The sequence below is a fragment of the Chiloscyllium plagiosum genome, chromosome 15, assembly GCF_004010195.1.
Source record: "Chiloscyllium plagiosum isolate BGI_BamShark_2017 chromosome 15, ASM401019v2, whole genome shotgun sequence".
Taxonomy (NCBI): domain Eukaryota; kingdom Metazoa; phylum Chordata; class Chondrichthyes; order Orectolobiformes; family Hemiscylliidae; genus Chiloscyllium; species Chiloscyllium plagiosum.
The window spans coordinates 51,118,986-51,134,013 of record NC_057724.1 but is presented as its reverse complement, the minus strand read 5'-3'; the positions used below and the strand labels follow the sequence as shown (position 1 = coordinate 51,134,013).

The following is a 15,028-nucleotide window of genomic DNA, read 5'->3' as shown; positions in this document are numbered from 1 at the left end:
CTCCTGTAAATCTGGCCTCTCCTGCATTCCCAATTATAATTGGTATACCAATGATGCACTCAGCTACTTCAGCCCAAATCTCTCTGGAATTCTCTCCCTACCCCTCCACACCTAAGATACTCCATAAAGCCTATAGCTTTGACCATATCTGTATCTTAATGACTTCTTAAGTGGCTCAGTGTCATATTTTGCTTTATAGTATTCTTGCAAACTCTTTGGGAGATTTGATCACTTCAAAGATATTCCATAATCATGATCTATTAAAAAGAAAACCACATTATTTTGTTTCAGTATCAGTTTTGGGAGACCAGATAGTTACTGCTTATACTTCCTCCCATCTGCTGGAACAAAATAAGTGTTCAGTTTGGATTTGTAACTATGGATGGAAGTGAAAGATCTCCATCTGCAGTTTTTAGTTTCAACAATAACTTACACATACATAGCACTATTATGTAGTAACATTTCCCAAAGTACTTCCAAGGAGCATTAGTCAGTAAAACATAACACAGAGTCATATAAAGACATTATTTGGAAAGATATTCAAAAGTTACAGAGGTGGGGTTTCAGGGCTTGGGGCTCCATCAGGTAAACAGGGAAACAAAGTTTGTAGCCTGGGCAACTAAGAGTACCGTGAGCACAGCAATTAAAATTGGAGTTCTTCGCAGTGGGAAAAACTAGAAGAACACAGATATTTTGGAGGGCATGGGAATGGAGGAGATCCAGATTATAAAAATTACATGGAGAAATTTGAAAATAAGGCCAAATTTTAGAATCCAAATGTTGCTTAACCAGACGAGAGTGTAGGTCAGTGAGCACTGGGGTAATAGATGGGTGGAACCTAATGCAGACAAGTACACAGGTGACAGAATTTAGAATGATCTCCAGCTTACGGAAGGTAGAAAATGAGAGGTCAGTTATGTAGATGCCTGATTTCCCAGTTTTAATTTTGAATGCCATCTGATCTGTTGACAATGATCAATTATTTACCCACAGAAACATCAAAAAAGTGACTGTATCCTTGGTTGCAAAAAGCAACATGTTCACCACTCTCTAGGTGACAGTTTCCTGTTCCTTTCTGGGTGTCTAATTATCAGAGCATTGAAAATGGTACCTTGAGCAAGAGTGGTTGTTAGTTCCCCACAGGAAAATGCATTTCTGTTCCCTATGAAAATTGTCCTGACTCATCTCTGCTGCTCACACTCACTGTACACCCACTTTAGAATCCACAAATGAGGTTGGATTCCACTCTTCTCCATTACTTGGTCATTAACTCTATTTCATTTCACTTTATGTTGTGTCGAGGACAATTTATTCCGCCACCCTGCACAGTCTTGGCATGGGCTGACAAGAACTTAAAATCCATTTGACTCTTTACAAAAGTTGGAATATTTTTCCAACCACATCCCTTTAAGGCTAATGTTACTTTTGTGTTATTACTTAATTTTAATAGCTATTGGTGCAGAGCCAGAACTGTGCCGGGAGCTGATTCTGTTATTCAAATTAGCTGACTATGCAAAATGAGATAGTCAGCTCAGTATGGTTTGGGGCAACTTGATTCAAGCAGCCAGCAGCTCCAGGCATGTAGATTGCTGCCGTTGCAAAACTAGGGCCAATATGTACTCAAGTAGGTTATGTTTGCTGCACACTCTGAGTTTTGGGGTTTCTCCTGAATCAGATGCTGCCATGAATGTGGAACTGATAGATGCAATAATTTGCACTGCACTAAATAATTCACTTTTGGAAGCAGATATCTCCTAACAGCTAAAATGACAGCTATGTTAGTGTTTCTAAAACATTATTTTTGGATGGCATGTTTGCATTTATTCCTCATTCTTAATTGGTCTAAAAAGGTGATCGTGGAATTTCTCCTTAAACCATTTCAGGCCTAGTGCTCTTGCTGCATCCATTTTGACCCACTGACAATTAATAAAAAATAATATTTGTTGTTTCACTCACAAGCTGAACATGTAAGTCACACAAGCTAATGTTCTCGTGATTTTTCTACTCTTGCCCTTCTCAGTGATTGTAGTTGCAGGAATGGGAGTTGCTGTTGAAATAACTTTGGCAAACTACTATTTTGCATCTTACAAATTATGTATATTGCAACCAAGGTGCACTGATGATCAAGGGAGGGCGCATATACATCACAAATCTACCTGACACTTGTTGGGGTCCAAACTAAATGTTGTGTGGCTGTTGGTGTGGGAATATTTCATTCTCAGATGATTTATGAATGGAACTGAACACTATGAACCATCATTGGGATGGAGGGAAGTTCATCAATAAAGTAGCTGAACATGGCTGAGATGAAAAACACAATCACATCTGTTGTGCTTTGAGCCAGATATGAAGTCAGGTATTAGAAAGGTTTCCTTTTGAGTTTTTTTGACCTTAGTTCATCCATAGTATGTTGTTGGAGGAGAAAGTGGGCAGGTGCTGAGGCAGGAGATGTGGCTGTGGTAGCGAGTCTGTTTGAGAACGTGGCTGAAGAGCTTCTGAAGAGCCCTGAAGAAGGGCTTATGCCCGAAACGTCGATTCTCCTGTTCCTTGGATGCTGCCTGACCTGCTGCGCTTTTCCAGCAACACATTTTCAGCACAGTATGTTGTTGCCAAATTCAGCCATTCTCATTTCCCCTCTGATATTCTGCTTTTGGGAATAGTGGTGAAGTACATTCTGGAGCCAAATAGCTCTTGCATCTAAATAGCAGTGAGCTTATTCATATTAAATAGGTTTCATTTGATAGCACTATTAACAATGTCTTTCGTTACTTCCGAGATGATTGGGAGGAGGCTGATAGAACAGAATTGACCATGTGCATGAATCTTTTTATCTTTAAAAGATTATATGGTGTTGCAAGTTCTACACATCAGCAAATAAATGCCTGGAGCATAACTGTGCGGGAAAGTTTTGGTGAACTAGTTGAATGTTATTGCAGGTTTCTAGTTTTACTGATACTCATAGACTTATGCATTATACACCTTTACGTTAATGTATAATTCATGGTGGTAAGCGGTGAGAGAAGGAAAAAGGACTACTATCTTTCTCTTTTGTCAATGAGAGAAAAAGGAGATGCTTTTATATAAGACTTTTCACGGTCACTGGGTGAAGCAAAGCATTTTAGAGCAAATGGTGTACTTTAGGGACTGGATTTTGCCAAGTGAATTATTGATTTTATTTCACTGACATATTTTGGTTAATTTTTTTTACTTTGTGTGATAATGTTTGTTAATGTCTCAATGTTTATTTGGGCAAAATTGAGTTATTAAATGTTTGAAGTCTCTGTTATTGACAATTAATATCTAAAATTATCATTTTTATGGAATTGTCGGAACAGCATCTTTTTAATGAAAGAACATTTCTGAGTTGGTGTACTGTTAACACGATGTTTCATTCACAAGTAGACAATGGATGGGCATGGAAGTGGTACATTGGCAGTAAATTGGCATGCATAGATTGAAGGGTCAAGGGAAATAACTAGGAAGCATTACGTTGGCATGGTGAGTATGAGAGGTCATTGGGAATATGTGGGAATCAGCTGTTGTGAGAGGATAGGTTTAGAGGGCCTTACCATTTTTGTTCCAATTGGGATGAATGTGTGGGGAACCAAACTGGGCCTCTGACCAGCTCACTTGAGCACTCGCCTGTCACTTGGTCACCTAGGACTTGTTTACAGGATCAATGGGCTTGACCCTCTCCCACATCCAACCCTGGTCTGACAAAAATTGCACAATTTAGGGCCCTGTAACTGCAACTGACTTGCTGAACATGAAAACTTCTTAACCTGAGGAACCACTTTAAATGCTGAATATATAATCCCCTACTATACATCATTAGCTGTACAACACTTTGAGGTAGGTAGGGTCATGAAAAGTGCTATTACAATGCACGTGTTTCTCTTTTGTCTTTTCAAAAAGAAGTAAAGGTAATAATTCTCCTTCCTTTATCTCTTAACACTATAAATTTTACACGAACATAAAGATGCAAAATCTATGTCTATGGGCATTGGTAGAACAAGTAAGTCTGACAATGCTCTAACTTACTCTTAATTTGGTTAGATAACATAATCAAAGCCCATTGTTCCTATTCACTGAAAAGGGAAAGGAATTTTTATATTACAGTCATACATTTTTCATCCCTTTTTTAAAAACTCAGCTCCTATGTTGTTTCTGCATTTTCTCCATCCGTCTGTGATTTGTTCCATGTGCCATCAGATTTCCATCAAGCTGAAGTGCTCTCAATCTACAGCAACCAAGGATACCTCTCAAGAATTCAGTTTGAAGTACTCAACTCGAGGATTATTTAAATGCACTTTCAATTCAAGGTACAGAGAGCATGCAAATTAAAAGCTAGCAAGTTATCATTGAATACAGTAGATTCTTCTGCCTTGTGAATGCAACCAAACCAGAATAGCTGGATAAAGCAGGCCACCAATAAAAACAGAAACTGAAATAAACAGCCTAGCTTAAAATACTTCTGAGAAAAGTAATTTTGGCTATGAATTTCCCCTTCTAACTGTTAAGAATGCAAAATATTGCTTATGAGAAAAAGAAAAATCAATTTTTCACATGTGCATGTTTTAGCACTCCTTTAAGAATGATCTTTTGTGACTATCTTGTGGTAGTTGAAAGTTACAAAGCTGGAAGAGAGCAATTGCCTCATGGGGCCTCCACTGGCGTTATCCTGTGGTGCTAACTTCTTGAATTTCACTTTCCCTTCACTTATTTCATCAGTTTAGATTTGTTGTTTTCAACTACTTATGCAACAAATATTTAACTGATTGCTTCAATAGTCACCAGCGGTGAAGCATTCTATGTCCAAACTTGTCCTTGAGTTGAAAAGCTGTACTTTCTGAGAATAAGCCTGTGTCCCTTTGGTACTAATTTGTTACACAGCATAAAATCCTGCCAGTTCAATCTAAAAGCATTTGTACTCTTCAAAACAAAATCTAGAATGGTGAAAACTTGTGTTTTGATGAACAAAAACTAAGCTTATCTTTCCAACTTTAACTTTTCATTGCAAGTTTAAATGGATTAATTTTTGCTGGATTCATTTATTGACTTGATAAAGTATGGCACTGGAAAAGGCACAGCAGGTCAGGCAACATCCAAGGAGCAAGAGTCGATGTTTTGGGCAGGATCCTTTTTCAGGGTTCTGAAGAAGGGTCCTGCCTGAAACGTCAACTCTCTTGCTCCTTGGATGCTGCCTGACCTGCTGTGCCTTTTCCAGTGCCATGCTTTATCAACTTTGACTTCTCCAGCACCTGCAGTCCCCATTGTCTTCATTATGTGACTTTAACACCAATTCTAAATTGCAGATTCTGTATTGGACATAATACATAATCCATGCAGCTAAACAATGTCTCACACAAATTCGACACCATTTCTTATAGTATATTGAATATAAAAGCAAAGTAAAATCCTGAGTTTTTTTTTGTTTTTCTGCTCTATTATATTATTGTTTTGAGTATATTTCCTTTCATTTTAGATTAGATTACTTACGGTATGGAAACAGGCCCTTCGGCCCAACAAATCCACACCGACCCTCTGAAGAGCAACCCACCCAGACCATTCCCCTACATTTACCCCTTCACCTAACATGATGGGCAATTTAACATGGCTGAAAGACAGGAGCGACTGGGATTGTATACCCTTGAGTTTAGAAGACTGAGAGGGGATCTGATTGAGACATATAAGATTATTAAAGGATTGGACACTCTGGAAGCAGGAAACATGTTTCCGCTGATGGGTGAGTGCCGAACCAGAGGACACAGCTTAAAAATACGGGATAGACCATTTAGGACAGAGATGAGGAGAAACTTCTTCACCCAGAGAGTGGTGGCTGTGTGGAATGCTCTGCCCCAGAGGGCAGTGGAGGCCCAGTCTCTGAATTCATTTAAGAAAGAGTTGGATAGAGCTCAAAGATAGTGGAATCAAGGGTTATGGAGATAAGGCAGGAACAGGATGATAGGCCGGAGTGGGAGTGGGGGCGGAGAGGTCAGGAAGAAGATTGCAGGTTAGGAAGGTGGTGCTGAGTTCGAGGGTTGGGATTGAGACAAGGTGGGGGGAGGGGAAATGAGGAAACTGGAGAAATCTGAGTTTATCCCTTCTGATTGGAGGGTTCTGAAGAACCCTCCTCCCACCTTGTCTCAGCCCCTCCCCAAAGTCCCTCCTCACTACCTTTTATCTTAGCCTGCTTGGCACACTTTCCTCATTCCTGAAGAAGGGCTCATGCCCGAAACGTCAATTCTCCTGCTCCTTGGATGTTGCCTGATCTGCTGCGCTTTTCCAGCAACACATTTTCAGCTCTGATCTCCAGCATCTGCAGTCCTCACTTTCTCCTCGAAGGGCGAAATGGCCTACTCCTGCACCTATTGTCTATTGGCCAGTGGGAGGAAACCGGAGCACCTGGAGGAAACCCACGCAGACACAGGGAGAATGAGCAAACTCCACAGACAGTTGCCTGAGGCGGGAATTGAACCCGGGTTACTGGCGCTGTGAGGCAGCAGTGCTAACCACTGTGCCACCCTGCCACCCAAACAAGTTGGCCCGTACGGGGACAGAACCCACAACCTTGGCGTTATCAGCACCATTTTTTGTTTTCACTTTTGTTTGTGAAGGTCAATGGTTTACATTTTTCTGCATTGAACCACCCACTTACCCACTGTTTAAATAGGATGGCACGGTAGCTCAGTGGTTAGCACTGCTGCCTCACAGCACCAGGGTCGCAGGTTCGATTCTGACCTCAGGCGACTGTCTGTGTGGAGTTTGCACATTCTCCCTGTGTCTGTGTGGGTGTGCTCCGGTTTCCTCCACAGTCCAAAGATGTGCAGGTCAGGCGAATTGGCCATGCTACATTACCCATAGTGTTAGGTGCATTAGTCAGAGGGAAATGGGTCGGGGTGGGTTACTCTTCGGAGGGTTGGTATGGACTGATTGGGCCGAAGGGCCTGTTTCCACACTGTAGGGAATCTATTAAATAAAGATCTACGTCCTTGTGTAGTCTGCAGCAGACTTTGCTATGCTTATAACTTGGTGTAACCATCAAGCTTCAACAAGCATTCTTCCTTTACCTATGCTCAAAATATTAAATATATGAAATGAGAAACAAAAAAATACCCACTATAAGCCCCATCACTACCTGTATCCTGCCAATCAAGAAATCAACACCTCTACGTTTGTTTTGCTGTATCTACCAGATATCTATTTGTTCATAGAGATAACCTGTTACCAGTGACTAATTCTCCGAAGCCACCTTTAACTTCTGATGGTGGCATAAAACAAATTATTTCCAATCAGCTTCCCATTGCACAATTTACCCAATTTTTTATGTACATTGATTGCAATAGAGACAGAAATTATTTTAGGTGTATAACAGGTGAGCCTAGTATAATAGCAAAGATGTTTTCATACCATTCAATGAGGCATGATAAACACAGCTGTAGTGATCTCAAAACTGTTGTCATTACTTTGTGAAAGTGACAGCAACTTCTGGCATCTGCACATGAAATTAGATGTGAAAATTCAGATGTTACTGTCAGTGATGTCCTATTCCTCTGTTTGTGCACTTTTGAAGTCTTTATAGTTGAAAGATTAGGAATCTCTGAATTGGTGTGAATTTGAACTGTTTTGCACTATTACTATACTTGTAAAAACTCATGTGAAAGGTATTTCTTGGTGCTTGAAGTATAGCTAGATTTTTATTCATGTAGTTAATCATTATTGTTGCTGAACAATTGATTTGCCCTGAAAAATTAATCTCATATTTATACATTGGTAAGTTTTTGCATTAGGATAAAAATACTCCCTGGCTATTCAAATAAATGTTTGATTTAAATATAATTTACCCTAATTTTACAGTCTGCAAAATTCTTTAAAATATTACAGATAATTTGGGTTAGATTTTCCAAGCATTGGCAATTATAGTCAGATTGTCACTCTGCTACTACTTTTTAATTAAGCAATAGAAAGGAGCTCCACATTCCGAGCCAAAGATTCCAGCCACAGATCATGCACCTTTAATCTAACTGTGTCCTCATTGGACAGTCAGGGGAAGGTAAACTATACCCTCTATTTTCTGTCAATAGTTTCATATTCTATGATTTCAATGTCCAGCAGCACAAATAGCTGCTTTGACAGCACCTGTGAAATGTTAAGTGTGAGGTTTGGGTGCAAAGTGGGTAGGGAGCCAGGATTCCAGATGGTGAAGGTGCTAAACTAGTAGAGTGCCAGTTAAATCAGATACCAGGTGCGTAGGAGGCTTAGGGGCAGGATGTTAGGGTACCAGGTATGTGGAGTGCCAGGTAATTAGGATGTCAAGTGGTTAGACCACCTTTGTGATGGGGTGCCAAGATGAGAAAGGCCCAGATAACTAATTGAGTAATAATGTAAGTAGGGGTGAAAGGGGTCATGTGGCTGTGCAGGCTTTTGGGCTGGTGGCTGCTGGCTGTCATGTTAGGCAAGGGGAAAGAGAAAGAGGGTAGGGGTGAGGGGTCACTTGGGGGCTAGAGAGTGTAAGGGCTCAGAGGAAAGTAGTTGAGTGTGTGTGAGTTATGTTGGGAACCACTTTAATATTTCCTGGGTAAATATTAACTGTATCAGAACACTCCAAATTCACCATTTTATATTGATATTTTAGGAACATTCCAGGCGCAGGAGAATTATCTTGTGGAATTTCCAACTTCCTCTGCATTTCCCTTGGAGTTTGCACTGTGTAGGATTCTACAAGGTCCCAATGTTCATATCTAGTCTATGCTGCAAAAATGATTATCTGGCCATTGGAAAATTCAGGACAAATGGTTCCTGCTTTATTCGTGAGAATTCTTCCATGTGGTTGGTCACTTAGCCTGCTTGATGATACACTGATGTTCCGCAGATCACTGGTGTCATAATCAAATTGACATCAAGAAAATTGAAATCCAGCCAGGGATCTCTGTCAAATGAGTAGTATGTGCAATCGCAGTGAGAGTTTCTGTTAATAGGATGTAAGCCAGTAGAGGGCACACTACACCACTGGACTTAGAGGATACAGAAACATTAGGGAAGAATTTTTGAAAGGCACTTTGCTTGAAGCAAAAGCGGATATTTCCTGTCGTGCAATAGGATTTATTTCAATCATTCATAGTGTAAGGTGACTAGACTGTAGCAACGATTGAAAAACAGTCCATCTTTTCTACCAGAGTATCTGACAGAAAGGACATATACACAGGTAGCTGTGGCATCAGGATTTCATTTGTTTTATCACAGCAATGCAGTAACTAAGAACACGATTAATGTCAATCACATGCTAATTATGTAGACACAGTATACATAGAAGGAAAGAAACATTTAAACTATAGCAAAATGATTGTGGAGCATTGGACTAACATAAATTAATTCTTAAATCATCTATTGTTCGGAATTTGTCAGCCTTCATTTAGGATTTGAATTTAGTTATAGGCGATGGAAATCTTACGGCAGTCAGGTGCATCAATATATACAAATCTCTCCTAATTCTCCTTGATACATACAAGAGCTAGGGCTTCTGGTTTCTTTTTGATTGGAGTCTGGAGCACTTGAATATTCGCCAAAGTCAATGACAGTTCCTTCATGTTGATCAGATCCAGAGATTGAATCCTTTCACCAAATAGCTAAGTGTCAGGTATTTCTGCATTATCAGAGGCTGATCAAAGATCCCACGAGCAGGCACTGGAAACATAACTCCCCTGGCATTCAGCAGCCCATCTACCCTGCCAAACGTGAAGCAGACTGATATTGTTAATGGCTTGGGATTTTTGGATCTCATGACTGGGCAGCTAAGCACCTGTGTCGGATATTGGAACTGAGTGGCTGTTGTCTGGGCTTCACCACTAATTGAATGCACTCAATCAAATTATCAGTTTAGGTATGTAAGGAAATGTGTAATGCAGAGGCAGTGAGTTCAAAGCACTGTTTGTTGTGTGGAAACTAGAAAGGTGCAATACTTGTTTATTACATTGATATTTATTAATTGTAATGATACTGCTAATTGAATAGAACAACTTGAGTTGAATAAAACCTTTAATCACAGTGAACTGGTTGAAATCAGCAAAAACTGATTAAATCATGGGTTGGGAAGAAGTTCCGTATGACAAAGGCACTGGATGACAATTTGGGAGTATGTTAATCAAACCAACAGCCAATCATTCAATCAAAGAAGTGCTCTTTTAAAACTTCCATTCTGTGTGTTAATGTCTGATAGAAGTCCCACATAGATGCATTCAAAAAAGTGAACAGGAGACACATATCAGGAGAGAATGCACAAAGAAAAAAAACAGAACATAGGAATCAACTACGAGTTTCTGGTGAACAAAATCAAGATGATCCCAGTCATTCATCATGTGAGCTACAATAAAGTCATCACTGTGTATGCAATCGAGAGTGGAACCACTGTGAGCATGCATTAATTGAGTCTGCAGTGTAGGTGGAATGTGAAATGTGTTTTCTCACAGGAAGTCCAAATTAGATGTTTGTTTTATTTGTTCATAGGATGTGGGCATCAGTTGCTAGGCCAGCATTTATTGCCTATCCTAAACTTCCTTGAGAAAGAAATGAAGAGCTGCTTTCTTGAACTGTTGCAGTCCATGTGTTACAGCTGCATGCACAGTGATGCCAGCACGGGAGTTCCAAGAATTTGACACCGCACCAGTGATGGAATAGTTACAACTCAGGATACTATGTCACTTGGAGGAAAAGTGTGTTCTCATGCATTTGCTAGTATTGTCCTTCCAGAGGTCAAGGTTTGGAAAGTGCTGTAAAAGAAGTATTGGTGAGTTGATGATTACATGATTTGGCCATTCAAAACACATATGATAAAACCTATTTATATCTGCATGGGAGATTGCTTGTGCATGTCCTTGAATTTGAACAGATTTGCTTTGAAAGATGCTGCCAGTCAAGAATGACCTCTCTCACTGCAGTGCTTGAGTCAGGAACGTTACCCAGAAGAAATGAGAACTCACTCCTCACTTCAGGGACAGGTCCTCAATGTTTTGGAGGACAAGTTGATGGAGAGAAGGAAATGAAGTCTTCTTATCAGCTGACCACCACAGGAGGCCAGACCACTGGACCAAGCCATGCTGGATAGAAAGAGCCGTCTGGACACAAATTGTAGTGAACCGATGCTCAACAGTACAGCAAGAAAGCTGATGATTTTCTTTGCCCTGCAGCAGTGAAAGCACTAGAATATTTTCTCTGCTTACCCCTGCTCCTTGAGTGAGTAGTGAGGGCCATCACTTGCTCAAACTCTTCCACTGCACTACATCCTCACTGTTATATACATCATGACCACTCAATGACCACTCAATGACTCTCACTCATTGCATCCTCCAAAATTACAAACTGTCTCTGCACCTCACCCTGTCCCCGTGCTTCCTCCTCACCCAATGGAGACACTTTATCAGCTCTCCTGCTCATGCATTCCCATTGACTGTACTTCAAATGAATTCCATCATAGTTAATTTCTCTCTTTGTCTCAATGTACAAAACACCATCCCACCCAATCATGGGCTGCTGTAATTCCACATTGGTTCACACCACCCCAGACTAATGTCTCCACAACATCTCAACTGACCTACCTATAATTCCGAGACTGCTTGCATTTGACTTGCAGAACTGATCCTAGCCCAATGCTCAGACTGTAGGGACATGGTCGGATCATGAGATGGCTAACCATGGCTAAACCCCTGCGTAGGAATTGGATGAGCTGCTTACGGGGATCTGTGCCAGGGCTTCAACTTTTTACAACATATTTCAACAAACAGATGAGGCAAGTGAAGGCAGGGTCATTAAATTCACTGATAACACCAAGATGGGTGAAAAAGTACATTGCAATCGTGATGTCTGGTAGCTACAGATGGATGTAGTTAAGTTGATGAGTGGGAAAAAATCTGCCAGATGGAGCATAATATGGGAAAAGTGAAGCTTTTCATTTTAGCAGAAAGAGTGCAAAAGCAGGGTAACATTTACATTCAGAAAGACTGAGGAAGTCTGAAGTGTAGAGTGATTTTGATGTGCTAATACATGAGTCACAACAGGTTGTTATGTACGTACATGTCGTCAAGATGGCGAATGGAATGCTATCCTTCATTACAAGAGGAGTTGAATATAAAAGTAAGAATGTTCTGCTTGAGTTATACAGGGTACTGTTAAGAGCACATTGCGAATACCGTGTGCAGTTTTGGTCTTTTTTTTAATTATCCCTGGGATGTGGGTGCTACTGGCTGGGTCAGCATTTATTGCCTGTCCTTGTTGCCCTTGAGAAGGGTGGGGAGCTGCCTTCTTGAACCGCTACAGTGCACCTGCTGTGGGTTGATCCACAATACCATTAGGGAAGGAATTCCAGGATTTTGACCCAGTGACAGTAAAGGAATAGTGATATATTTTCGAGTCACGATGGTAAGTAGTTTGGAGAGCAACTTGCAGGTAGTTGTGTTCCCATTTATTAGCTGCCCTTGTCCTTCTGGAGGGAAGTAGCTGTTGGTTTGGAAGGTGCTATCTGATGATCTTTGGTGAATTTCTACAATGCATCTTGTACTTATTGGTGATGGTCATTGCCTGACATTTGAGTGACATGAATGTTACTTGTCACTTCTTAGCCTCAGACTGAATATTACCCAGATTTTGTTACATTTGAACATGGACAGCTTCAGTATCTGAGGAGTTTTGAATGATGCTGAACATTGTGCAATTGTCAGTGAACATTCCCACTTCTGACCCTATGATGGATGGAAGGTCATTGAAGCAGCTGAAGGTGGTTGAGCCAAACTCTTCCACTGCACTACAATCCTCATTGTTATATACATCATGACCACTCAATGACTCTCACTCATTGCATCCTCCAAAATTACGAACTGTCTCTGCACCTCACCCTGTCCCCCACTTGGAGGCTGGAACAGGAGCAGTACTGGGGTCCAAGATATCTCTCCCAGGCCCTGCTTCTGCCAGGTTGCTTTCTGCATGGAGGCATTCCTGCATCTCCTGCAACTACACAGAATCCATAGAACATAGAACATTACAGTGCAATACAGGCCTTTCGATCCTTGATGTTGCACCAATCTGTGAAAGCAATCTGAAACCCACATAACCTACACTGTTCCATTATCATCCATATGTTTATCCAATGACTATTTAAACGCCCTTAAATTTGGCGAGTCTATTACAGTTGTAGCCAGGGCATTCTCTGAGTAAAGAACCTACCTCTGACATCTTTCCTATATCTATCTCCCCTCAATTTAAAGCTATGTCCCCTCATGCTAGCCATCATCATCGAGGAAAAAGGCTCTCATTGTCCACCCTATCTAATCTTGTGATCATCTTGTGTGTCTCTATTGAGTCACCTCTCAACCTCCTTCTTCTCTAACAAAAACAGCCTCAAGTCTCCCAGCCTTTCCTCATAAGATCTTCCCTCCATAGCAGACAACATCCTGGTAAATCTCCTCTACACCTTTTCCAATGCTTCCACATCCTTCCAATAATGTGACAACGAGAACTGTGCGCAATACTCCAAGTGCGACTGCACCAGAGTTTTGTACAGATGCAACATGACCTCATGACTCTGAAACCCAATCCCTCTACTAATAAAAGCTCACATACTATGTGCCTCCTACCAACCCTACCAATCTGGGTGGCAACTTTCAGGGACCTATGTACATGGACACCGAGATCTCTGCTCATCCACACTATCAAGAATCTTACCATTTGCCCAGTATTCTGTATTCCCGTTGCTCTTTCCAAAGTGAATCACTTCACACTTTTCCACATTAAACTCCATTTGTCACCTCTCAGCCCAGCTCTGCAGCTTATCTATGTCCCTTTGTAACCTGCAACATCCTTCCACACTATCCACAATGCCACCGACCTTAGTGTCATCCGCAAATTTACTAACCCATCCTTCTACACTCTCATCCAGGTCATTTATAAAAATGACAAATAGCAGCAGCTTCAAAACAGATCCTTGGGGTACATCACTAGTAACTGAATTCCAGAATGAATATTTTCCCATCAACCACCACTCTGTCTTCTTACAACTAGCCAATTTCTGATCCAAACCGCTAAATCACCCTCAATCCCATGCCTTCATACTTTCTGTAATAGCTTATCATGGGGAACCTTATCAAATTATTTCCTGAAATCCATGTACACCACATCAACAGCTTTACCCTCATCCACCTGTTTGGTCACCTTCTCAAAGAACTCAAAAAGGCTTGCGAGGCACAACCTACCCTTCACAAAACCGGGTTGACTATCCTTAATCAAACTATTTCTTTCTTGATGATTATAAATCCATTATTTTATAATCATTTCCAACACTTTACCCACAACCTAAGTAAGGCTCACTGGTCTACAATTGTCGAGGATATCTCTACTGCCCTTCTTGAACAAGGGGACAACATTTGCTATCCTCCAGTCTTCTGGCACTATTCCTGTAGACAATGCTGACATAAAGATCAAAGCCAAAGGCTCTGCAATCTCCTCCCTGGTTTCCCAGGGTATCCTAAGATAAGTCACCTGGCTGGATGGGATTTATCTATTTTCAAAGTTAAAAATCACACAACACCAGGTTTAATTGGAAGCACACTAGCTTTCGGAGTGACGCTCCTTCATCAGGTGATAGTGGAGGGCTCGATCGTAACACAGAGTTTATAGCAAAAATTTACAGTGTGATGTAACTGAAATTATACATTGAAAAATTGATTGTCTGTTAAGTCTTTCATCTGTTACAATACAATGATAGTTTCACTTCTTTCATGTGTAAATCACATAACCTTTTTTTTAAAGTTGCATTCTCGGATTAGCTGTTAACAATGGTGATAGCTAGACAATATGTTGAAGGTGTTGGCCTGCGTTCTCTATCTATACCATGATCATTAGATTAGATTACATTACAGTGTGGAAACAGGCCCTTCGGCCCAACAAGTCCACACCGACCCGCTGAAGCGAAACCCATCCATACCCCTACATTTACCCCTTACCTAACACTACGGGCGATTTAGTATGGCCAATTCACCTGACC

The 15,028-nt window shown here is 40.9% G+C and overlaps 1 protein-coding gene across 6 annotated transcripts in view; it reads right to left on the bottom strand.

Annotated features, from left to right (window-relative positions):
• Positions 1-15,028, bottom strand: part of tenm1 (teneurin transmembrane protein 1) — a 2,412,691-nt gene that overhangs the window by 47,310 nt on the left and 2,350,353 nt on the right. The window lies entirely within an intron of this gene.